Source organism: Moschus berezovskii, chromosome 15 (assembly GCF_049115385.1).
Source record: "Moschus berezovskii isolate FMDL1 chromosome 15, NW_MosBer_1.0, whole genome shotgun sequence".
NCBI lineage: Eukaryota > Metazoa > Chordata > Mammalia > Artiodactyla > Moschidae > Moschus > Moschus berezovskii.
The window spans coordinates 28,923,302-28,948,165 of NC_142474.1; the positions used below are offsets into that span (position 1 = coordinate 28,923,302).

The following is a 24,864-nucleotide window of genomic DNA, read 5'->3' on the forward strand; positions in this document are numbered from 1 at the left end:
ACAGAAAGACACAGTTGGAAGGGCTTTTTTCCCTTCCTTTCTTTCAAAAACAGGTACTCCCTTGCAGGTAGTAATTTTGCTTTAAGAAGAGGGATGTTTAGTGCTAGGCTTTTTAATAAAATACGTGTGAGAGAATAATTCTCCTAAAACATTCTGTATCTACAAAAATCTATATGTGGGGGAACTGGAATTATTCCCTAATAGATTTTATTACATAGCAGTTAAGAATTTTTCTAAGAGACATCTAGTCAAAGCCATCAATTTGGGGGAACAAAGCATGAGAGAGAAGGAATTTATTGAAAACTGGCGTTATTCCCTACTTGGTGGAATTCTCTATGTGTTCTCTGGCTTCATTTTCTTTAGAAGGTGGAGCCCTCTAGGCTGTTAGGTTAGCATGATTAACCACAAATATAGCACTGACATTTATTCACTTAACCTACATTCTCTGGACGTGGTCTGTCTGTAGGAGGAGTGTCTACACCAGGGAAGCTGAGGCAGGAAGGGAGCTGCCCAGGGAATACACCTTGAATGGCTGAAAGAATAGGCAGTGACTTGAGTTTATAAAGTGAGGCATGGGGGCCCAGGGTGGGGAGACCCACGGAGAGGGTGTACCTGCTGTTTTGATAAATTAACGCGTGATCCTGTACACCCAACACTAGTCACATAGAAGTGAAATACAGAGAGAGAGGGTGATATCTTCATTTGTTTTATTCAAAACTGATTGTTGCACACCTTTTATGTGTCAGGCATGGAGAAACACAGCCCCAGGCCCCTGGAAACACAAAACACCATTCACAACAAAACACAACAGGAAACGTGGGACCAAAGTGCGAGGGAGTCTCAAGCCAGGGACAGAGGAGAACTTTTGTCCGGGGAGGTCAACAGTGGCCCCTGACAACGCAGCACTGGACAGGTCGAGTGGTCAGGGGTCCCCCAGGTATGGGAGGAGGCTGAGGGGACCTGGGTCCAGGAGATAGACAGCAGGTGGAGTGAAGGAGGGCTAGAGGGACGGGCGGGGAGCCAGGGGCCATGAGCAGGAGACAGAGAGAAGAGAACATGCCAGGCACCTGCTGCTTAGGGGAAGCAGCTCCAGGGTTTCCCTCCAGTGTTTATGAAATATTTCCAACTTGCAGGAAAGCTGAGTGAACTCAACAGTTGACAGAAGCGCACCCACCATGAAAATCCTGCACATAACAACCGTGTAAACCCCACACTTCACAGGCTGCCGGTTGGCTTCACCTCAGCCCCATCCCCTTTCCATCCATACACCCATCTTGCTTCTGATGGATTTCACAGTGAAATCAGTGTACGTCCCCCCTAAACTCTTCAGCAGGCAGCTCACAAAATAAAGCTCATGTTTGTTTACATGTTGAGGCAAGCTTTCACAGAGAGAAAACTGCATACCTTTTAACTTTAAAGGAAGTATATGCCCGAGTAACCCAAAGTCCTGTCAAGGTATAAACCATGGTCCCCAAACTTTCGCCACCAGGGACCGGTTTCCTGGTAGACAACTTTGCTACAGACCCCAATGGGGAGGGATGGAGATAAAGTGTACATTACATTGATCTTGCACTTTGTTTCTATTGTTATTATTATATCAGCTCCACTTCAGATCATCAGGCATTAGAGCCTGGAGGTTGGTCTAGAGCGTCGTTTTCCAGAAAGTTTTCTCCTGCTCTTTGGTGGGACACCCCTCCCCCCAGGTCCAGAGGCAGTTGCTGTTTAGGTTTTTTCATCATACGTTGCCCACAGTGAGTCCACTGGTCATGCCCCCTGTTTGGGATTTGGGGACTAGTGTGGGCTTTGCCTTACACCAGTGGAAAGGCTGCAGCCAGTTTGGGGCAGCTGTGAAAGAAATTGCTGTGAACACAGGTGCTTCTGCTCTTGGCATGGACAGCCCTCCTCTGCGATGCTGATGGAACAGCCCCTGCCAGGCACACTCACTGCTGCCTGAGTGCATCTTCCCGTCTACACTTTGCACCCAGCTCTGTCTGTAACAGGAAGCTCCTGTGGATAGTGTGCTTTTGAAATGATCTTGATTTTTTCTCTTTTATGACAACTTCAATAGTACATGAACCGAGAACTTCCAGATGTTCAAGCTGGATTCAGAAAAGGCAGAGGAATAAGAGATCAAATTGCCAGCATCCGTTGGATTATAGAAAAAGCAAGAGAATCCAAGAAAAACAAACATCTACTTCTGCTTCATTGACTACACTAAAGCCTTTGACTGTGTGGATCACAACAAATTGTGGAAAATTCTTCAAAAGATGGGAATACCAGACCAGCTTACTTGCCTCCTGAGAAATCTGTTTGCAGGTCAAGAAGCAACAGTTAGAACTGGACACGGACCAACGGACTGGTTCCAAATCGGGAAAGGAGTACGTCAAGGCTATATATTGTCACCCTGCTTATTTAACTTATATGCAGAGTACATCATGTGACATGCCAGGCTGGATGAAGCACAAGCTGGAATCAAGATTTCAGGGAGAAATATCAGTAACCTCAAATATGCAGATGATACCACCCTTATGGCAGAAAGCGAAGAGGAAATAAAGAGCTTCTTGGTAAAAGTAAAAGAGTAGAGTGAAAAAGCTGACTTAAAACTCAACATTCAAAAAGCGAAGATCATAACATCTGGTCCCATCACTTCATGCCCAATAGATGGGGAAACAATGAAAACAGTGACAAGCTTTATTTTCTTGGGCTTCCAAATCACTGCAGATGGTGACTGCAGCCACGAAATTAAAAGACTCTTGCTTCTTGGAAGAAAAGCTATGACAAACCTAGACAGCATATTAAAAAGCAAAGATATTACTTTTCTGACAAAGGTTCATCTAGTCAAAACTATCGTTTTTCCGGTAGTCATGTATGAATGTGAGAGTTGGACCATAAAGAAAGCTGAACACTGAAGAATTGATGCTTTTGAACTCCGGTGTTGGAGAAGACTCTTGAGAGTTCCTTGGACTGCAAGGAGATCAAACCAGTCCATCCTAAAGGAAATCAGTCCTGAATATTCATTGGAAGGACTGATGCTGAAACTCCAATACTTTGGCCACCTGATGCGAAGAGCCAACTCTTTAGAAAAGACACTATTGCTGGGAAAGATTGAGGGCAGGAGAAAGGGACGACAGAGGATGATTGGATGGCATCACCGACTCGATGGACGTGAGTTTGAGCAAGCTCTGGGAGTTGGTGACGGACAGGGAAGCCTGGCGTGCTGCAATCCATGGGGTCTCAAAGAGTCAGAAACAACTGAATGACTGAACAGAACTGATGACAACTTCTGTCTTGAGCTTGGAGTGTTTGCTCCCTCTTGGTTTCATGACTGACGGGTTTGAAGTTGAATCTATAGCTTGATGTTTGTGGTTTTAATTTCATGTCCCTTTATGATTTCTCTTTTCCTCCTTGTTTACATTCATTGATTTTTCTTGAATTTAATTTGTAGTTCTTTATTGGAGTTATGGGTTTCCCCAGTTATAGCTCAAATGGTAAAGACTCTGTCTGCGATATAGGAGGGGTTGATCAAACGCCCATGGGTTTGATCCCTGGGTCGGGAAGATCCCCTGGTGGAGGAAATGGCTACTCATTTCAATATTCTTGCCTGGAGAATCCCATGGACAGAGGAGCCTGGCAGGCTAAGTCCATGGAGTTGCAAAGAGTTGGACACAACTGAAACAACTTACACACATCAGAATTTTAGCTCTCCCTCTGCATGATGTCGCAGGAGTTGTCCCAGGAATCTCTGGGAAAGCAGAATCTGTTCCAGGGGTTGTTAAAAGGCAAAGTCAGGCAGCAGCCGTGGGAGGGAAAAGTGGGTGACATGAATAAGGCAGATAAGTTAGCAGTCGACTGATGTCAGCAGGCCGGTTTCACAGTTAGCTGAAGGGGGACCTTCGGAATGTTCTGGCCTGGATGACCAAAAATATACACTGAAACTCTCCCCACCTTGTAAATTTATCGACATTTTAATCATTAATGGTAAGCAAACTCAGGTGACAGTATGGTTCAGGCTTCTAATTATCTCTTTGAAAATAATTCAATCTAGGGAATTCCCTGGTGGTCCAGTGGCTAGGTCTCTGCCAGCAGCGAGAGTTCAGTCCCTGGTGGGGGAACTGAGATCCCGCAGGCCGTGCAACCAAAAAAATACATAAAATTGTGATTCAATCTTATAACCACTGAATTTTAAAAACCACTCTTAATATAATTGGACAGTTGCCAGAGGACTTCCCAAAAACCAGACTCAGTTTTTAACCAGATCCTGACTACCCCAGCTCTCTTCTGTAAAGAAGACTTACCTGGAGTTCAGGCTCTGGGGATCTGGACTCCTCCTGAGAACACCCCACTGAGGTGTGGACAGAAGCCGTGGGCACATAGCCGAGGACTGCAGACGCCACACATGGGTATGTGGGCTGTGGCATGGGGACCAAGTCTTCAGGCTTGCCCAGCAGGGCCAGGGGCAGCCTGGCTCTCTACAGCACACATGGGAAAGGAGTTACGGGCAGTGACGTTCTATGGACACCCTGGTCCCTCAGGAAAAACCCTGAACTTGGCTCAGGAGGCCAAGATGTTGTCATTGTGTTTGGGGTCCCTGAGGTCACCCAGCCAAGAGGTGGCAGAACCAGAATTCAGCCTTGGCCTGCAGCCACCAGCATCCTGGCAGGGCGCCCCCCTCTGTACACAGGACCCTGGGCCTCATGCTTGAATCCCCTCCCTCTCCTGTCCCCAGGAAAGCGGTGTTGAGGGACATCTGGAGGCAGAGATGGACCTCATGGGCAGGGACTGCGTGAACCCATCCAGGCCCCAGGTCAGATGCCTGTGATTGACCCTGAACCCCCCACCCCGTGACCTCTGAGCCTCGTGTGTGCTCAACCCCCAGCCCCCAATGGTGGGTGACGATTCTGTCTGCTCCGTGGGTGGTGGGGGCTCTCCACAGGGAGTTCTGTAGAGCTCCCATAGGACAGAGCCAAGCCCAGCTCCAGAGTTGTCGCCTGGGCCATTATAATTATTATTATTAATTTTATGAGCATTCTTGTTGCCATGACGATGGCCACCCCTGTGAGGTCAGTCACTCTCCTCTCAGGAAACTCCGGTGTGTCCTTAGAGAGGAGGGGCTCACCCAGCTGGGCGGGGCCTCCTCTGGCTTCGTCATGGGGAGGAGGGGTGCCGGTAATCCATTCACATCCCTGTCGTGTTTGTCAAATAGTGAGAGTATTACCGGCCGTGCTCAGAAATGGAAATTAAATTTATAGTAAGAGATATAGTCATAATCGGAAAGGAGCACAAAGGAGATCCTTTCACAATGATTACAAATCATGAAGTCGTTACTCACACTTGCTTCTCTGAACTAGAAGCTTGTTTGGGAGCAAAGGCCGCTCACGGCACTTGCTCAGTAAAGTTCTGCCTTGTCGAGTGGGGAGAAGTGAACACCCGGCTCCCAGTCGGCTCAGCGTCCACCTCTCAGGCCATGACAAAGTCGCCTCAAAGGGACTTCCGTGACCATGTCCACTGTGATAGCGAGAAGCACTGAGAGGAGTGACCGCATCCTGTCACGTGCTCTTTCCCCTGGAGATGAGGCGAGGAGGGCCTGCCAGGCCTGGGGGCTCAAGGGCCATAAAGCTACACTATGACGAGAAGGGCTGTGTGGCGGTGCTTCTGTGGTGGCACGCAGGGGCATTTCTGTCAGTGTTCATCGCTCATCCTTACAAGTCCTGTCTCCTAACACCATGGGCTCACCGGACACGTGACCAGCAGCCTCGTGGCCCCGAGTCCCGAACCAGCCTGGGTGCTGAGTCGGTGGGTCGAGGTCCCCGACACAGGCCATGTGGGTGACCACGTGGACTCTCTTGGCTTGGAGGCGGGAAGGCAGACCCATTACGCCTACGGCTCTGCAGCATGAACTTCTCCTTACAGAGGGCACTGAGTGTGTCTCCAGGAGGCTGTTACTCACACACCCATGGTGCTTGAGCCCTGATTGTGCTCCTGGTGATGGGAGAAAGGAGCCTCCTTCTCCTGGGGAAGGTTCCTGGTCTCAGGGCAGTGTCCTCTCCCAAGCCTGGCCAGCTGGGCCAGCTTATATAGAACCAGGGTCGTGGGGGGTGGGCCCACGGCCCGAGCCTTCATCCAGACTACTTCTCCACATCTGATGCTTCAGGCTTCACTGTATCGACATCCTTGGTGGTCCCCTGAGCCTACGGCTTAAGGTCAAACAGAAGACACGTTACTGTATCTGCCTTCCATGCTCAAGAATGGGCTTCCCAGGTGATGCTAGTAGTAAAGAACGTGTCTGCCAATGCACGTTGGCATTGAGACATAAGAGACACAGTTTCAATCCCTGGTTTGGGAAGATCCCCTGGAGAAGGGAATGCCAACCCACTCCAGTATTCTTGCCTGGAGAATCCCATGGACAAAGGAGCCCTGCAGGCTGCAGCCCATAGGGTTGCAGAGTTGGACACAACGGAACACCTTAGCACAAGCACACACATGCACAAGAACACTTACAACTGCTGGAAAAGAGCGCCTGGAGAGATGGAATGACAACATCCTTAGGAAATGCCACTGATTATTTGTTTACCTGGATACCTATCCAGTCACTGCGCGTCCCATTGGGAATCATTTGTTGATGGAGGTGCTATCAGAGAGAGGACTGGCTGAAAGGTCAGGAGCCCCCTCAGCAACTGAATCTCAACACCTCTGTGCCTGTGTCTCCCACCCGCACCGCCCGACAGCTGTCACGAGGCCCAGAGCACACAGAGGAGCAGGTTGTGAAAGCACACCATGCCATGCAGAGCGCAGAGGCTGCTGGGGTGTCGGTTCTGGTAACCAGAGTCCACCTTGCGCATCAGCGCCGTGTGTGCGGGGGAGGCTCTGGGCTCAGCTAATGACCTGTCCTCTTCTCTCCTCCTAGGTAAGTGATCCTGCTGCTCATGCACACGCCTGTCCTCACATGCCCGTCTCACCTACGAGAACCTGTCTCCACTCCCCGGCTCCTCTGCAGTCTTCCCAGGAAGGTGTGAGCCGGGTGGACCCGGTGAGAGTGAGGGTGGGCTCACATTTCCCAGGCCGTGGCAACATGACTCCTCTTTCTTGGCCAAACTTGTGCTGATGAAGGAGGGGGTGAGGAGTGAGACAGTCACCTGGGAACCAGAGAAAGGGGACCTGACGTTGGACCCTCTAACCTGAGAAGCCAGCCTGGACAGTGATTAGAGTCTGCTCTGACACAAGTGAGACTGAGCCCAGCATCTCAATGTGAGCTTCCAGACCTGGTCTCGTCGTGAGGCAGCTTTCCTGTCCAAGTGACCTGGTGGTGTGCTTTGTCTTTTTTCTTGAGTCTGACCTGGAAGCACCCATTTCTCAATTCTGAGCACTTTCTGGGGAGTCAAGTTGTCCCCCTCCCAGGTTGTCCTTGGGCTGGCTTCTCGGGAAACTAAGGTTGTTCTTGTGGTTTGTGGCAAATGGTTCAAAACTGCTTTCAGTTAAAGAAAATGTTAAAAGTAAGTAGCTGAGGATTGTTCTCTGCTCGCAGAAAGATAGCTGTGGGTGCAGCAGAAAGTGAAGTGGTCGAGAATAACATTGAAAGCCCATTGAAAGCGTGTCTGCTGGCTGAGGTGATTTGGCCCAAATCGGTTTTCTTTTCATGACTTGGTGGGCCCCAGGGGAACCTTGTGCACCTGGAGAAGTGGGTGAGACAGATCCTGGGAAGGCAGCTCCCTGCTGAAGCACGGGTGAGAATGGAGGGGGTATTGCCCTGCATGAGGCTGGGCTGCAGGGTCCTGGGGTCTGGGCATGGTAGCAGGACACCCACGACCAGGTGGGGCCCTCTGGGGAAGAGAAGACACTCCCTGCATGCGAGCAGAAGGGCGTCCATCTTGAGCTCTGAGTCTGGGGAGCCTGATCTCAGGCTCTTCAGCTACAAACTTAACTACAAATGTACAGGACTCTCTTCTCAAAAAAGACAAAGAGGAACAGAAAAAAGATCATAAGATAACTATATCACTGAAAGGGAACCTAAAATCTCTTGAGAAAGTGCTGTTTTCTTGGACAAGGTCACTGATAGGAGCATGAATGTTGGATGTTTTTTGGGTGCAGCCCTGATGTTCCAGATGTTGGGGGGGTCGCCCCGCTGCCCCAGCTCTCCTAGAGTCTGTGGAAGGATATAGGTTGCATGTTACATGTCATATGGGGTAAGGGCATATGTCAGGCTTTACCTTGAATTCAGGCATAGCGATTGGCCTCAGGGTAATTGAATCCAAGGTAAAAGGACCCACATTCTGAATGAACTGGCTAATTCTTATTTATTATTTGTATCATGTTATTTAACATGTCTCATAAGTCTGTGTATAAAATGGGCATGGTTTTTTTTTAATTCCACATGAGTATTGGCATTTATTCCCACAAGGAAAATTGTTTTACCATTTGAACTCGGTGTGTCTTGGGCTCACCTCAGAGGGACAGAAAGTGACTGGACAGGTGAGACAAGAGCCCTTGTGTGTGGCCAGGGCTCTGTGGGGTGTCCCCTCCTGCTGTCTGCCTGAGCCTGGGGTTTGAAACTGGTGCTGGACACACTCCCCTCCCCACTCACCTCAGCTGCTGCCCTGGGCTGTGGTGGCCTCTCCTGTGTTCTAACCTTGGATCGGGCACTGCTGTCCTGGGAATGGAGACCTCATCACTCCCCAATGCCCTGCAGGGCACTCTCGCCCCAGGGACACGGCGCCCAGTGCCCCAGGTGGCACTGAAGAATGGAGCCCGTTCGGGTGGGGACCTCTGTGGCTAGGACTGGCGATTCTGTCCGGGGTACTTCTGCCTTCGTCTGACCTGAGACCGTCTGGGTCTGAAACTTTGAGTCCCCATTCGATGTCTGATTTCAGACCTGGTGTTCACCCCAACTCTCTGCAGAGACACATTTGCTACTGAAGCAATGCTCTGACTTGGTCCTTAAACACCATCTTAAGAGGATTTCTACCTCTGGGTTATTCATGTGACACCTGGGCCTTCCCCTTCTTTAACTCAGTGTTTCTCCATGGGTGACAGATTCCTGGGGGTGTTTGGCAAAGTCTGGAGGCATTTGGGGTTCTCACCGTTCTGTGGGGAGACGCACTGTGGTATCAGCTCGGCACTCAACATGCTCCAGTGCACAGGACAGCCCCTCGGCACAGACTCATCCCATCCCAAGTGTCAGTAAGGCCAAGGATGCGAGACCCCGAGTTCACTGATGATAAAAAGCATTGATATTAATGCTACATAAACAATGATTTGAGGGTGAGGTACAAACTCTCTGTCCATCAACTCATTTAATTCCTGGTTCCATAAGGTGCACGTGGTTCTCACCCTCACCTTGCAGATGGGGAAACAAGGCCCAGAGGGGTTAGGCGGCTGCCCAAGATCACACAGCAAGTCGGGGGTCGAGCCATTCCGTCCTGGCTTCACAGTCCCTGCTGTGTCACTTGGCTGTGTTTTCTCACCCAGACAAGAGTTGGGCTGGTGGAGACCCCACATGGCATGAGGGGTGACCCTGTTCTCCCCAGTGCAAGCACTATCCCAGCCTCCTGTGCCTCCATTTGATAACTGGCCGTGGGAATGATCTGCTGTCACAGCCCTCGTGTCTCTGCCCATGGGAGCTTGATTAATGACCTGAATGGTACCAGAAGCATGGTTTCACGGGTTCTTTGGTGACTGCTGTGGGTGGTAGCACTCCTCTTGATCCGGGTTTCAGAGCGAGGCAGGAACACACACTCCCCCTTCCATCTACACGGCGCCTTCTCATCACTTCCCTGGTTCCACCCCGAGGGCTTGATTTAGAAGAAGTGTCTGATTTAATGGGGAAAAAAAGATGAAACAACAAAAACAGGCCATCGAAAGCCCTCCGAGTGTGGGGAAGGTGCTTCTCTTCCATTACACAGCTCAGCATTCTTTGTTTCTCATTTTAGCATTTTGCTTAAGATGTAGGGCTGGAGGCTGTGTTTCTCCTAGAAATTATTTTCCAATTCGCACTGCTTTTATTCACGTCTTGGAAGGAAGGTCTGTGACGGGAGGCGTGTTGGGCAGATTTGATGCGGTGCAGGGTGTCCTGGAATTCACCAAGAGCTGGTGGCTAAGGAGCCAAATGGAAACTAGAAATGGGGAGGCAGGCCTGCCAAACTGTGTGACTTTCTGCTACTGGCCAGCTGAAGGGAGGGGGGTTGAGAATAAATCCCAGATTCCCAACCATGGACTTCTGTATGTTCCTCACCTACCAGAAGTGTGCCGTCACCCCAGGAGAGCAGGCTTTGGGGTCCAATCAATAGAAATGAGATATGAGGTCCGGGGGATATGAAGCTCCAATGCTTTGGCCACCTGATGTGAAGGGCTGACTCATTGGAAAAGACCCTGATGCTGGGAAAGATTGAGGGCAGGAAGAGAAGGGGGCAATAGAGGATGAGATGTTTGGATGACATCACCGACTCAATGGGCAAAAGTATGAGTAAACTCTGGGAGACAGTGAAGGACAAGGAAGCCTGGTGTACTTCAGTCTATGGGGTCACAAAGAGTCAGACACAAGTTAGCAACTGAACAACAGTGAGGTCGAGGGAGGGGACTTCTCCAGGGTGACGGAGTCCCATCCCGACTTTGGGCCGTGCAGTTGGCCCTGTCTTATTAATGGGGCCGCAGGGACCACAGATCATGAGCCTGCTCTCACTGGTCCTGTGAAACACATCAACCAGCACATGTTTACCAGTGATGGTGCCAGGCCTGGGGAAATGATCTTGTTGGTGGCACTGGTTTTGTTCTTCTATGTGTCACCCACACTTGGCATCCTGCCTGGCATGCTATAGACCTTTAATTAAAGTTGGCAGAAAAAAAGAAAGTAGGAGAGAGTAATGGGAGAGGGTGTCTTCACTCCCGAGAAACTCAGAGTCTGGTGTGTTTTAGTGGAAGCTCGGTCATCACACTGACGAGCACGCTGATGAATTCTGTCACTGCTTCTCCCACAGCATACCCAGGTCCACACGGAGTGCCCTTCTTAATTTCCATTCTTTGTTAAATCTTCCCTTCTCTTAAAAGTGGGAAAACTCTATTGATAAGTTGAGGAAGAAACCTATATGCGTATAAGTGGGCCAGGTCCATGAGAAGTCCAAACACGGTGTCCAAATCCAGAGTTAGAATTGGACACATGCAATTACAGCTTCATAAATGAACCTCGTACCATCTAGGATCTGGTAGTCATTTGCTCCCCGGTAAGAATTCTGAATAGCAGCAAAAAAAATCAAGTGACTTTATTATTAGTGTTAAATATTTACATAGTTTATACAGGGGTGTAAACAGAGGCTGACACATGATGATAGAAGTGAGTCTTTTCCAGAATTACGAGTTAGGAAACGTTTGGTGGAGAGTGAAGACGCTCACGCATTTTATTTTCAGATGTGGTGCGAGCAGGAACCGGAACTCCAGACAATTCTCTGTCCTTATTAAAATCCAATTACAGTAATAGCTCAGCCTTAAACTTGGGGTATTACGGATGCAACATAAATGTTTAAACAGCTCGGCTGTGTGTGATGGTTCTCCAGTTCACATTTCTCACCACTGGTGAGCTGCTTCTCATTTGCAGCTGACTTTCAGGGGTTTGTTGGGTAAAAGAAATGTGAGGGAGGAAGAATTGCTGAAGCATTAAATCCTACCAACATTATTTTTCCTTTTCCCCTTTAGGATAAACCCTCCATTTTACTAAGTTGATGAGTTAGCCTAAAACATATCAAAGAAATCATTCAATGAATATTTATATGGCACCTACTAGGTGCAAAGACTTTTTCCCCCTGGGTGGATAGAAACCTGAGCCCACCTGCAAGATCTGGGGAAAGAAAAAGTCTTTGTAGCCTTCCCATATGCAGTGCTCACAGCAATTCAAGAAAGCCTCCCTGGGCCCCCTGAGGTGAGGAATATCCATCAAATCTGCTCTTCTCACTCTGAGCAGGATGAGGGGTGGAGGGGTGGGGCCACGGTGCTGGTTAGGGTTTCAGTTCAGTTCAGTTCAGCCGCTCAGTCGTGTCTGACTCTCCGCGACCCCATGAATCACAGCACGCCAGGCCTCCCTGTCCATCACCAACTCCCAAAGTACACTCAAACTCATGTCCACAGAGTCGGTGATGCCATCCAGCCATCTCATTCTCCGTCGTCCCCTTCTCCTCCCGCCCCCAACCTTTCCCAGCATCAGAGTCTTTTCCAGTGAGTCAACTCGTCGCATGAGGTGGCCAAAATATTACAGTTTCAGCTTTAGCATCAGTCCCTCCAATGAACATCCAGGATTGATCTCCTTTAGAATAGACTGGTTGGATCTCCTTGCAGTATAAGGGACTCTCAAGAGTCTTCTCCAACACCACAGTTCAAAAGCATCGATTCTTCGGCGATCAGCTTTCTTCACAGTCCAACTCTCACATCCATACATGACCACGGGAAAAACCATTGCCTTGACTAGACGGACCTTGGTTGGCAAAGTAATGTCTCTGCTTTTTAATATACTATCAAGGTTTGTCATAACTTTCCTTCCAAGGAGCAAGCATCTTTTAATTTCATGGCTGCAATCAGCATCTGCAGTGATTTTGGAGCCCAAAAAAATAAAGTCTGACACTGTTTCCACAGTTTTTCCATCTATTTCCCATGAAGTGATGGGACCAGATGCCATGATCTTTGTTTTCTGAATGTTGAGCTTCAAGCCAACCTTTTCACTCTCCTCTTTCACTTTCATCAAGAGGCTTTTGAGTTCCTCTTCACTTTCTGCCATAAGGGTAGTGTCATCTGCATATCTGAGGTTATTGATATTTCTCCCAGCAATCTTGATTCCAGCTTGTGCTTCTTCCAGCCCAGCGTTCCTCATGATGTACTCTGCATATAAGTTAAATAAGCAAGGTGACAATATACAACCTTGACGTACACCTTTTCCTATTTGGAACCAGTCTGTTGTTCCATGTCCAGTTCTAACTGTTGCTTCCTGACCTGCATACAGGTTTCTCAAGAGGCAGGTCAGGTGGTCTGGGATTCCCATCTCTTTCAGAATGTTCCACAGTTTATTGTGATCGACACAGTCAAAGGCTTTGGCATAGTCAATGAAGCAGAAATAGATGTTTTTCTGAAACTCTCTTGCTTTCTCCATGATCCAGCGGATGTTGGCAATTTGATCTCTGGTGCCTCTGCCTTTTCTAAAACCTGCTTGAACATCCGGGAGTTCACGGTTTACATACTGCTGAAGCCTGGCTTGGAGAATTTTGAGCATGACTTTACTAGCATGTGAGATGAGTGCAATTGTGCAGTAGGGTTAGGGTTTAGGTGTTTTATAACAGAACCACAGTCTGTGTCAGCCAGGAGTTTCTGCATACATAGAAGCCGTCGAAGCCCACCATCAAACACGAGGCTGTACACACCCCAGGCCACTGCAAGAATAAGAAAATCACTCAACTCAGTGGCTCGTGACTCCTCCAGTTTCCTCAGGACTCAGCTTTAGTGAAAATCTGTCCCATTTGAGAGTTCGGGGGCTTTTTGGTTCTCCTAAGTGACTTTGTCTCACACTGTGTGAGTTTGTGTGGCAAAATATAGTTTTTCAAGTCAGATGCAACAACTCAAAATAAATATACACACACTAGAGACACTTACAAATACATCCATTTTCTCCAAAGGTAATTTTTCTAAAAGCCAGGGTAGCTTTTGGTACCACATCTAATTAGGAGATTGTAGAACAACGCACAACCATCTTGATTATAATAACCGTCTTCAGATAATGCGCTGTTAAATTAGCTCACTGAACATCTATTTTGTAAGTAGATTTGGTTTATTTTTAGTCCTTGTTTGAAGCCAGGAATCCAAATGGAGATGAAGGGTTTTCAGCAAGCGAGGAAACCAAAGAGTTGGCTGGTAGCACTCGAGCCTTGGCCTTTTCAGGAGGAAGTTTGGGAAAAAACCCACAGTGATTGGGGGGGGTGGTTCACTATGTCTCAGAGAAGCTTCCCTTCTAGAAAAACAAACAATGGTGCACTCAGAAATGAAGGGTACATCCTGCAAAACACCTGGCGGGTAATATCTGCAATCCATGTATCAGGTTAGGGGTTAATGCCGGAAATGCAGACGTAACTACCACAATTAAATGGCAAACAAAAACAGCAACAGCAGAGAAGCAACGAATAACCTGATTTTTAAAACAGGTTAAGGACTTGAACAAGTGTATATCTGAAGAGAACATGCAAGTGATAAACAGGCATGTATGAAAAAGTTCAATGTCAGTAACTTCAGGGAAACGCAGGTCACAATTCCAGGGAGATGATACCTCACAACCGTCAGGATGGCTGTGACCACAGAAAGGCACAAGAGTTGGAAAGGATGTGGAGAAATCGACTCATTACACAGAGTAATGAGTACAGTGCAGCCCCTACAGAAGGAAGACAGTGTGGGGATTCCTGCAGAAATTAAAGACAGAGCTAACACATAACCATCAACACCACTGCTGGGTGTGTATCCAAAAGAGTTGAGATCAGGACCACAAAGCCATGCCTACATTCTCAATAGACCATCTCTCTGCCTCCCAGACTGTAGCCAGGCCACACGTCCACGGACACAAATACCTGATGGAGAAAATAAGATGGCATCAGGCAGGCTGGCCATTTCTATCACATAAAAGTGGCTTAGGCAGTTCCCATGTGTGTGATCACTGGAATTATTCAGTGGGTGGGCTAAGAAAAAATGATGCTCTTTATAGCACTAAGTACTTTAGCCATCTAGTTTTTTCCATGTTAATGAACATCAAGGTTTTCCATAACTCAGACTTCCAGAATGTAAACTATGAATCTCCCAATATTGTCGTACATATTCACTGAAAAATTCCTAGTCATGATTGGATTTCATCAATATTTCTGATGGTTGAAGCCAGGGACTTACAACAGAATCTGGAGACTAGAAACAAAAAGGGAGTACAGTGGAAAAAACAAACAGGAGAACTGACTGGTGATCCTCCAACTACCAAGGAAAGTCTGGGAAACTCACAGACAAATGGAGCCTAAGGAGAGTGACGACTAACCGTCACATGGGATCCTGGGCAAAAAAGGACAGTCGGAAAAAAACTAAAGAAGTCTGAATAAAGTGTATGTGATCAGTCGCTCAGTCATGTCCAACTCTTTGCGGCCCCATGGACTGTAGCCCTCCAGGCTCCTCTGTCCGTGGGATTTCCCAGGCAAGAATACTGGAGTGGGTTGCCGTTTCCTCCTCCAGAATAAAGTGTGGTCTTTAGCTAATGATAATGATGTATCAATATTGGCTTGTTAATTATGACAAATGTACCTGGTGACGGTGAGACATTAACAGCAGGAAAGAGCGGGTGTGCACAGTGTAGCTCTCTGTGCGGTCTTTGCTCCTTTTCAGTAAATTTAAAACTATTCTGGGACTTCCCTGGTGGCCCAGTGGCTAAGACTTCGAGCTCCCAATGCAGGGGGCCCAGGTTCCAACAACTAAAAGAAGCAATTCATTTAAAAAACCAAACTATTCTAAAATAAAGGGCCTGTTTTAAAAAATGTATAAACAAGATAACGTAGAACCACCCACTCTCGCACCGCAGGGAGGAAACGCCGCTGTCAGTATCTCAGCGTCTTCTGCGGTTCGTGTGAACACTGCCTCACAGGGAGACACACACCAGTGTAAGTGTCCATGTCACCAGCTTTCTCCCTTATTGATGCAGGAGTGTCAGACCATCCCTGTGTCACTAAAAGTGATTTGATCAGTCAATATATGAATAGATTCAGTCTCGGGGAACCCGACGTCATCCTGAGACTGGAAATAAATTCAGAAATGGATTCTGTGTCACAAGACATTTGCAACCCCACGCAGCCCGTGGGCCCCAGTGCCGGTCTTCATGCTCCAAGTTGGAGGCTGAACTCTGGAGAAGCCGCTCCCGTCTCCTGGAAGCTGGAGGCACCACTGAAAGCTGCGGTGTGGGGGGCGGGGGGAGCGGAGATCAGCCAAGGCTTCCTGGAGGAGGTGAGCCTGAAGGAGGATGAGGATGTGAGTGATGGGTGATGGGGACCTTCCCTCCTAGGGCCGAACGGAGAGAGGCAGCAGGTGGGGAGAGAAGGGTGTATGAGGAGCCTGGGGAGTCATCTGTAGGACTTGGAGCCAAGTGAGGTCAGAGGCTGGAGGGTGGGAATCTGGATGGGGTGGTGGAACCGGGAGGAGCTGACATTCAGAGACTCGCCGGCCTCTGCTAGACAGCCCCAGCCTCAGGCAGTGTCAGCCACCACATCAAAGGGGAAAGCAGGACCACAGGTCTGAGGAAAGACGGCTCACGACCACTCACAGAGGCTGACAGACAGCTCACTCGCTGCTCACAGCTGGTTCCATGATGCTAAGGAGAGGAGCGTCATATTTTAGGGGTAAAAAAGGAGGGAGAGAGAAAAAAGGGGTGGGGGGATCTTTCCATATGGTGAAGGTTCTCATTAAAATCAATTGTAAACTTCGCTAATGGCTGGGTTAACATCATTTGGAAATCATTTGTAAATATCAGCTGCATCTATATTCAGCATTTGAAATTCCCTTATTGAAAGCCTGTATAGCTTTGCGTGTGTTTTTCAGTAGAATGTTATTCATTTAAAAGTTGTTTGAAAATCTGATCAGAAAGATCTCCAACCCAGAAATTTAGTGATTTGAAAGACGCTACACTCATGTCTGTCCTCTGAGATGCTCCTTCCAAGTGATGCTTAGAAAGAGGACAACTAAGGACTGTATCCTTGGGGGACTTCCCTGGCCATCCAGTGGTTGGGACTCAGTGGTCTCACTGCCATGGGCCTGGGTTCAATCACTGATCAGGGAACTAAGTTCCCACAAGCCTCTCAGAGCAGCCAAAAAAAAAAAAAAAAACTGTATCCTTAACATGTGCCGTGTGGTGTGTGGCTGTAGACAAGTTGTGACTTGAGTTCTGTGAATTTGGATTTGGCCTTGAGGACTGTGATTTAAGGCCCGAGGCTGGTCCCTGGGAAAGTATGGGGCAGAAGTTTACATTGGGTGCTAGGCCTCACCTGGCCTCTCCCCTTCACTCCCATCCAAGAAGTAGAGGGCTCATTTATTATCTGACTCTGATCTGACAGATGGGGTGATGACTTCCTCTGAGATAGACAAGCATTCCACCATGGTCACTGCTGGAGAAATGGCCACCAGGGTCCAGCAGGTGGCCAGATGCCCCACCTTTCTCCCTGTGGATGGCCATCCATAGCAGGACTGTTTGAGAGATTGTATTAATGATAAAATTGGTAGAAATGTGTGTCCCAAATTATTTTAGGGGAGGTAGGTCCCAGGTATCTCCTCCCTGGTGGCTCAGACAGTAAAGAATCTGTCTCAATGTAAGAGACCTGGGTAGGAAAGATCCCCTGGAGAAGGAAATGGCTACTCTCTCTGGTATTCTTACCTGCAGAATCCCATGGACAGAGGAGGCTGGTGGGCTACAGTCCATGTTGTCACAGAGTTGGCCATGACTGAAGCAACTAACACTTTCAGGTCCTAAGTGCATGAGGCAGAATGCACAAGTCGGGCAGGACATACTGTTTATTCAGCAGGAAGTGTGTTACCTTCCTACTCTGCTGTTGGTGTGTGTGTGTGTGTGTGTGTGTGTGTGTATGCATCAGGCTTGCCTGGGGGTCCCCAGAGCCCGAGCCTCTTCAGTTTTCACAGGTAGAGCCTAGAAGTCCACCTTGGGGACCACTGGCCTGGAAGGCATCTTCCATCCCTCCAACCTCCCTCGTATTCCATGGCTTGTACTGTTCTCTTGTCCACTTACAGAAATGAAGAATTCATTTAAAAAGTGTTTCTGCTCAATCAGATTGGCTTGAATGAGTCTGTAGTCTCAGAAACACGCCCCTCCCCAGCCACCAAGAAAACGCCTAAAAGAAACATTGCTTCACTTTGACCAGCACATGTGCTACTTTCCAACATTTACTGAGCTCTTTACAAATCTGTTCGTGAATCATAAAACAGGTTTCTGTGTTAAGTGAGGTTCTGACCGTTGTGTAGATGAAGGAATTACACTCAGGGAGTTGAGGAGCTCCGAGCTTCCTAATCAGAAACAGAGCTAATCACTCTGCAGAGATTAAGTCACTGTGGACGCTCAGCACTATTTCCTGCCCTGAAGACATCGATGTGCCGAACTGTGAAACTCTTTTTTTCTGTGGCTATCCTAGAGAGTAAATGTCTGGGAGAGTCCTGCGCTGCTGATAAGATGCCTGTGGATAAAGAGCTCTCTTTATCTGCTCTCAGGAACTATGAAGCTCGCCTCCTGGGACACTGGCTTTTCACAAAGAACACCCTTCATCTGCACTGATTGCAAACGTGGTAATCAAGTTCATTGAACTTCCTGGGAGGTGAGGGAGGGTACTGACTCCAAACAGGAAATCAGAGCTAGTCTCCTGTCCGTGGTCCATCCTGCAGTGTCCAATGCCCTCTCTGACTCACACCCAGGCTCCATCACCACCTCTTCAGAGCCCCCACAGTGGTGATCTGAGTGTGCATGTATGTCTGAGTGTGTGAACTGCTCTAAAGACCCCTTGAGGGACTTCCCTGGTGGTCCAGTAGTTAGGATTCTGTGCTTCCACTGAAGGGGGTCACGGGTTCAATCCCTGGTTTGAAAACTAAGATCCTGCATGCTATGCTGCAAAAAAAAAAAACCCTTGAGTTTTTACAGAGGGATCCCCAGACACAGGGAAACATGAGCTGTGATCATTTAAAGTGACCATTCTCTCCTCTGAGTAACCTGTTTGCAGATTGACTAATAAGCCTTGGCTTGTCTCAGGCCCAGAAGAAGGGAGATTAAATGGCTGAGTCTATGAGAATATGCATCACCAAAGCCTCCCTCCTGTCATGACCCAGTTCTCCAAGTGCTGGCTTATGAAAGACTGAAAGTAGGTCATCAGAGAGAGATGGAGTGGGTGAGGGGGAGAAACCATTCCATGACAGTCACTTAAATGTGTCCATGCTGCTTCCGAAGGTTAGCTGAGGGCTGGAGTCGGCTCCCAGACTCGCCTCGTCCTCCCCTGATGTTCCAGCCACCTGCACAGAAGCCCCTCAAAAGCAGGTTGCTGGTGACATAGAGCCTGTGGCCAGCAGGCCAGTCTGTCCTCGCCTCCCCCTGTAAACTCACTGGGTTCATGTTCCCGAGAGAGAACTCAGCCTGCACGGGGACAGTGTTGGGTGTTTTGTAATTCAGTTTTTCTTGTTAGTCTGTTTTGGCAAATTATAAATTCAGTCCATCAAAATCGGATGGGTTTTTCAAAGCAGAATCTGGATACCAGTTGAGTTATTTTTCTCCACAATTAAAGTGTTTAAGTGCCCCCTACCCCTACCCCCACCACTTCCACCGAAGGTGAAGCCCAAGAGGGGAGCCACGCCATCCCCTCACAAGGCAGCCTTGGACATCCCATGTGACTGGCTTGCTTCCACTTGAAGAGCAGAGCCGTTTCTGCCAGGCCCAGAGCCGGCCCAGGCCTGGCCTCTTCCTGCCCCTCTGGTACCTGTTGTCTCTGCCTGGGACAAGGTCCCCAACCTGTGATATCACAGGACGTGGAAGGGTGAGGAGGGAAGGGGCAAGGGTCTCAGTGGGGGTCAGAGCCCAGGGCCCAGGATGGGGCTGTGGCATCCACTCCTCCGTCGGCTCCACAAGAACAGAGGCTGGGGTTGGGGGGTGTACATCCTCAGACCTCCTGTGCATTCTCTCATTGCGCCCAAGGCCATGCTATACTACTGCCCCGCATCTTACGGGGAAGAGCCCAGCGCTCAGGAAACATGATGTCAGTAACTACGATGCACACACGTGGTCACTGTCATGTCCACCTTCAGCACGCCTCCCTTCCCTTCAGCCGGATCTCATCCCTGAAATGCCACCAGTTTTCTTTTCTCTTAAAACATTGAAAAGAAAATCCGACAACTCCAGGCTGTGAGTCCCCTTCTGTTCCCCTGTCACCCCTCAGTGCTGTGAAGGCTGGCCTCCCCGTCATGACCGTGCCCGATCTTTTCTTTGTCATGGGTCCCTGCAAGGGCCATGGGCGTTAACTGAGTGGCCAAGTCTTATCGGAGCCAAGTATCCCCTGAGCTGAAGTTGGCTGGTAATGCACTGACACGATCCTCGGCAGGGAGCTGAATGGAGAGCCATAGATTTATTTTGCCTCGGGAAAATACGCGTGAATTTGGCCCAGATATTCATCATTTCTAGAGCAGCCTCACAATTGTGGTCAAGAGGGTTTAGATGGTCATAAATACAACGTTTTCTAGGAGTGGTGAGGAGAGGAACTCAGACGGCCCCTGGGGTGGAAGGGAAAGGGCCCCTCTGAAGCCTCAGCACAATTGACCTTGGTCCTTGTGTGGCCTCGGGCCTGGACATGGGCCGGGCAGCCCGCTGAGCCTGGACCGTTCACCTGCACACAGAGGCTTCTTGTCCTGGAGGTGCCATCAAAGCGTCAGGCGCAGCACAGGCCTTAATCACAAATGGAGTTGAAAGAAGGTGAAACAGGAGCTCTGTTTTATTGTGTAATTGGCTTCCTTTTACGTTTTGCAAAATGGTTGAAAAGCTTTAAAGTCTCTGCTTGGCCCAGACCCCACGGACCTGGCCGCTGCCCACCTCCATTGGAGCTCCCAGTTCTGGGACATCACCTGGTGATGTGGGCGGGCCACATCCCAAAGACCCTGGATTAACACAAAAGGACACTGCAGTCCATGAAGGCTACTGTCCTGCTGGCCGGTCCAAAGAGCCATCTGATTAGCCGAGATCGACTATTTCCCGTGGACACAGTGGAGCCCTCCTAAGACAGCTGCAGAGTGAGCGATGGCCTGAGATGCTTCCTTTCCTGTTTGAGCTGACACACTGTGAATCAGGAGCAGGTTCTCCGGCTCCCTCCCAGGGCCCCTCCCTGAAGACCCACGTGGACTGCAGGTTCCGTGGAGCCCAGGGGTCACTCTGCATGGAAATTCCAGCAACTCCTTGGACCCCGTGTTGCCAGCCCATCTGCCCACTGCATCCTTGTTGCGAAGATAAGATTATATTTGTTCAAACTGTGGTGAGACAATGAAGGGGATAATTAAATATTCAGATGAGCAGTGGATCTTCATCTATGCTGGAGGCCAACAAGGAGTGGGGGACACGACTTCTGAGGGGCAAATAGAATTGAGAGCATGGTGGGAATGCAGGAGGCTCTTCCAGACCGAAGAAGGGCCTGCACCCCATATTGGGGATCAACTGTGAACCCCAGCATCTATCTGCTTTGATTTCAAGAATACTTACAAGCTGGTTAGTCTCTTTCAAGTTCACCCCCATCAGAATGGACTTCTGCTCCGTCAAAGGTCTCCTAGATTTCTTCTTCATACATAACTCTCCGAGTACGAGTAACTGTCGCTGGTTCCCAGGGCCACCAGGAATGCCGTGTGTCTGCACGTTCAGCAGAGCCCTGAGTTCCTACAGGGCCAGGACAGCCTGGTCCCTCCTGTACCTTCAGCATCTCGTGCTGCAGAGTGATGGAGATGGCCTCTGAGACCAGGACGCACATCAACAGCACAATAACACACTATTTTCTAAAACTGCCTCAAACGCTTCTCTCAGGAAACCCATCTAGGAAGGGAGAAACGAGTCCAAATGGGCAATGACAAGAAGGGGTGGGGGTCAGCCTGACTCTCATCGTTATCTGAGGGCGTCTTAAGCTAAGCTCCAGATCAACACATCACCACGTGTGCTGGTGGTGAGCACGCGGCGCGCACCCGCCCCACCTACCAACCTTGCAAGGACCTTGAGAGGATGAGCACGTGCCCACTTTACAGAGCGGGGAGCCCCGGGCACAGCACAGGAGGATCAGCAAGGTCTTGGAGTGGCCAGGATGTGAACCCTGTCTGCACCAGCAGTGAGCCACATCCCGACATGCCAGATCTGGATTTGATGATTGGACTCTGTGTTTCCAGGAAGCCACGTGGGTCAGTAGACCAGAGGACTAGGGATGCGTTTCCTGCAGGAACACTGTCAGCACTCCAGGATGCCTTACTGCTCGCATAAGCTCAGGCCAAGTCCAGCCATGATCCTGCAGGGCTTTCCTAGTCCTCCCCGCTCCCACAGCATGCAGAGGGTGGGCGGGCCTGGGGATTGTGCTTCCAGTCTGGGGAGGGGAGGGAGACCCAGGAGGGACAGCTAACCCACTAGCAGGCTAGCAGGGGCGCAGGGCAAACCCCCTCCCCAAAGGCACCTCCCCACATCTAGAGAGTTGGTGTCATTGAAGTTGCAGCCTGGCGCCGTGCTGATTCTGACACCAAGTGTCGCATCCATTAAAGTTTAATTTGATCTTTTTTAATATCACATTAAAACGTTTCCATCCTGGAATGGAATGGTTATAGCGAACGTAAATCTGCCATACGCACGGTGCTTCATTTATATTAGCTTTTATTTAACTTGGTAAAAGGTAATTTGTTTTTATTAATTGATTCATTTTCCCCCTCCAGTCAGGCAGGCTGAGGCCCCAGTGGTTGAGTGAGGTGGGGGGGGCCTGTGTGCAGAGCTGCTCCCTGCTGAGCCCCAGCTGCCCCTTCACCTCAATGCTGGCCGCTGTCTTCCGTGGAAACTTTAATTGACCGCCCAGGTGCCTGTGTGTCTTGTTATCCGCTCCAGGGCCTCACCTCTCCCTTTAATTTTTTATTGTTGGGTTATCCTGTACAACTGATTAGTCAGGCACTTGCTGCTGAGGTGGGCTGCAGCTTTTCAGCGTCTTCTCTAAGCAAAGTGGAGAGGAATCACACAGAACTGTCAGCTCACGAGCCCATCTGGGCCACCATGCTGCATTCAGAGCCAGCTCCATCCACTACTGATGCCTTGAAATGAGATGCTGCCTAACAAGTAACCTGGTTTGGCTTCTGTCTGAACTTTGCTGCTTTTCCCTCAGCCCAGGTTACGGGTGGGTGACTCCAGCTTCCCCAAGCTGGCTGGCTTTGTCCATGCACCCATCCACCCTCCAACCATCTCTCTAACCTCAGATGCCTGGGCCCAGTTTCCTCATTCATGTTGGAAACTTTCAGGCAGCTTGGGAAGCACTGTCCAAGGTCACAGCCTGTTGAGTCCTCAGGTGAATTCCTGGTTGGATAGAAGAGTGCTCGGAGAACGATAAGGTTAACCTGGTGTGAACATGCTTAGTCACTTTGGTCGTGTCTGAGTCTTTGGGACCCCATGGACTGTAGCCTACCAGGCTCCTCTGTCCGTGGGATTCTCCAGGCAAGAATACTGGTGTGGATTGCCATGCCCTCCTCCAGGGGATCTTCCCAACCCAGGGATCCAATCCGCATTTCTTCATCTCTTATGTTTCCTGCATTGGCAGGCTGGTTCTCTATCACCAGTGCCACCTGGGAAGCCCAAGGTTAACCCAGAGCCCACGACAAGTCCACCCCTGCCCATCCTTCTCTTCCATGGCCTTATAGAGAGCACCCTTTGTGAAATATTTCTGCCTCCAGCAGCCTCTCAGTTGAGAGCCGTAATTTTCACTAGCATTCATTTATAAACACCTCAGCTGATCATAGGTGTACTGTGGGGAGCGCCATAGACAGTGGCCTCAGGGCATCTCAGGGCCACTCGCCTTCAGCAGGAACAGCCAGGGCAGGAGTGAACACTCACGTTTCTGCACTCCATCTGGTTAGGACACACCATCCATCCATCTCCCCCACGGTCAGAGCAGACAACATGGCTTCTGTCACCTGTAAGCACTGAGCTCTCCTCCTTACAAGAAAGATATGCACCCATTTCCCATATGGGATCCTAGTGGCAAATGTTGCTTTTCTATAAAAGTGAAACTACCCCTGGTTAATATTTAGGGAAAATAGCTTACAATAATCCAGAGCTGCTGATGGATGTGTGCCAAGACAAACCAGTCATTTCACTTGAGTCACATGAAGGGAGCAGATATCAACTCAGCTCAACTCTGACCACCTATTGAAGGGAAAGGAAGTGATCTTTGGCTTGAAGTTCAAGGTGGGCTGTCTCTGCAGCCCTGGCATCTGCATCTCACTCATGCTTCACTTCCTTTTGATGCAATAGCGCGTGCAAGAGGGGTTTGTAAATACCAAAGCAGTACATGCACACTGCCTTTCATTACTTACTCATGCAAATATCCCATGATTATAATTGGGATAAATTGTTTCCCAGGTTTCGATATGATGTTTTATATGTGCGTAGTGCTTTAAACCCTTCTCAAAGCTTTTCTCCATATCCGTTATGTCATTTAACCAACTAATTGTACTTGAACTGGAAAAAAGAAAAACACTGATAAATTAATTAAATCCAGACCTTTTATGAGAGAAGAGAAAAGGGGTGTCAAAACACAGCTGTGTCACAGTTAGTTTGTGGACATCTATTAAAATGTGATTTTAAGGGGGAAACAGAACAAAATCTACATCCTTCCCTGCTTCAGAGTCTTCAAATGAAAAAAAGAGAAAAAAGAAAAAAACCTGATTTCTTATTTTTTTTCTCATTCCTGGGGCCCAACTCGGACCACTGAGTGTCCAGGAATCTGCCTTTATTTATTGTCTGTGCCATGAGGCTTGTGGGATCTCAGTTCCCTGACCAGGGATCGAACCTATGTCCCTTGCAGTGGATGTGCAGAGTCCTAACCACTGGACCACCAGGATATTCCTCAGATTCTTATTTTAATATCATGAAATACTTGTGCATTTTTCTTATTTTTTTATCTGACCCACAATCCTAAATAATTTTTGAGGATATTTTTATTTTCAAAAATACATATTTCTGAAATTTTAATGATAATACATTTTTATAAGAAATTGTGATAAGAAATATTTGTGTAAGAAAGCCAGTGTTTCTCAGCCTGGACACTGTTGACCTCGGGGCTGAGCCATCCTCTG

The 24,864-nt window shown here is 48.8% G+C and overlaps 1 protein-coding gene across 1 annotated transcript in view; it reads left to right on the plus strand.

Annotated features, from left to right (window-relative positions):
- The window catches only part of CDH4 (cadherin 4), a 484,021-nt gene that overhangs the window by 184,879 nt on the left and 274,278 nt on the right, over window positions 1-24,864 (plus strand). The window lies entirely within an intron of this gene.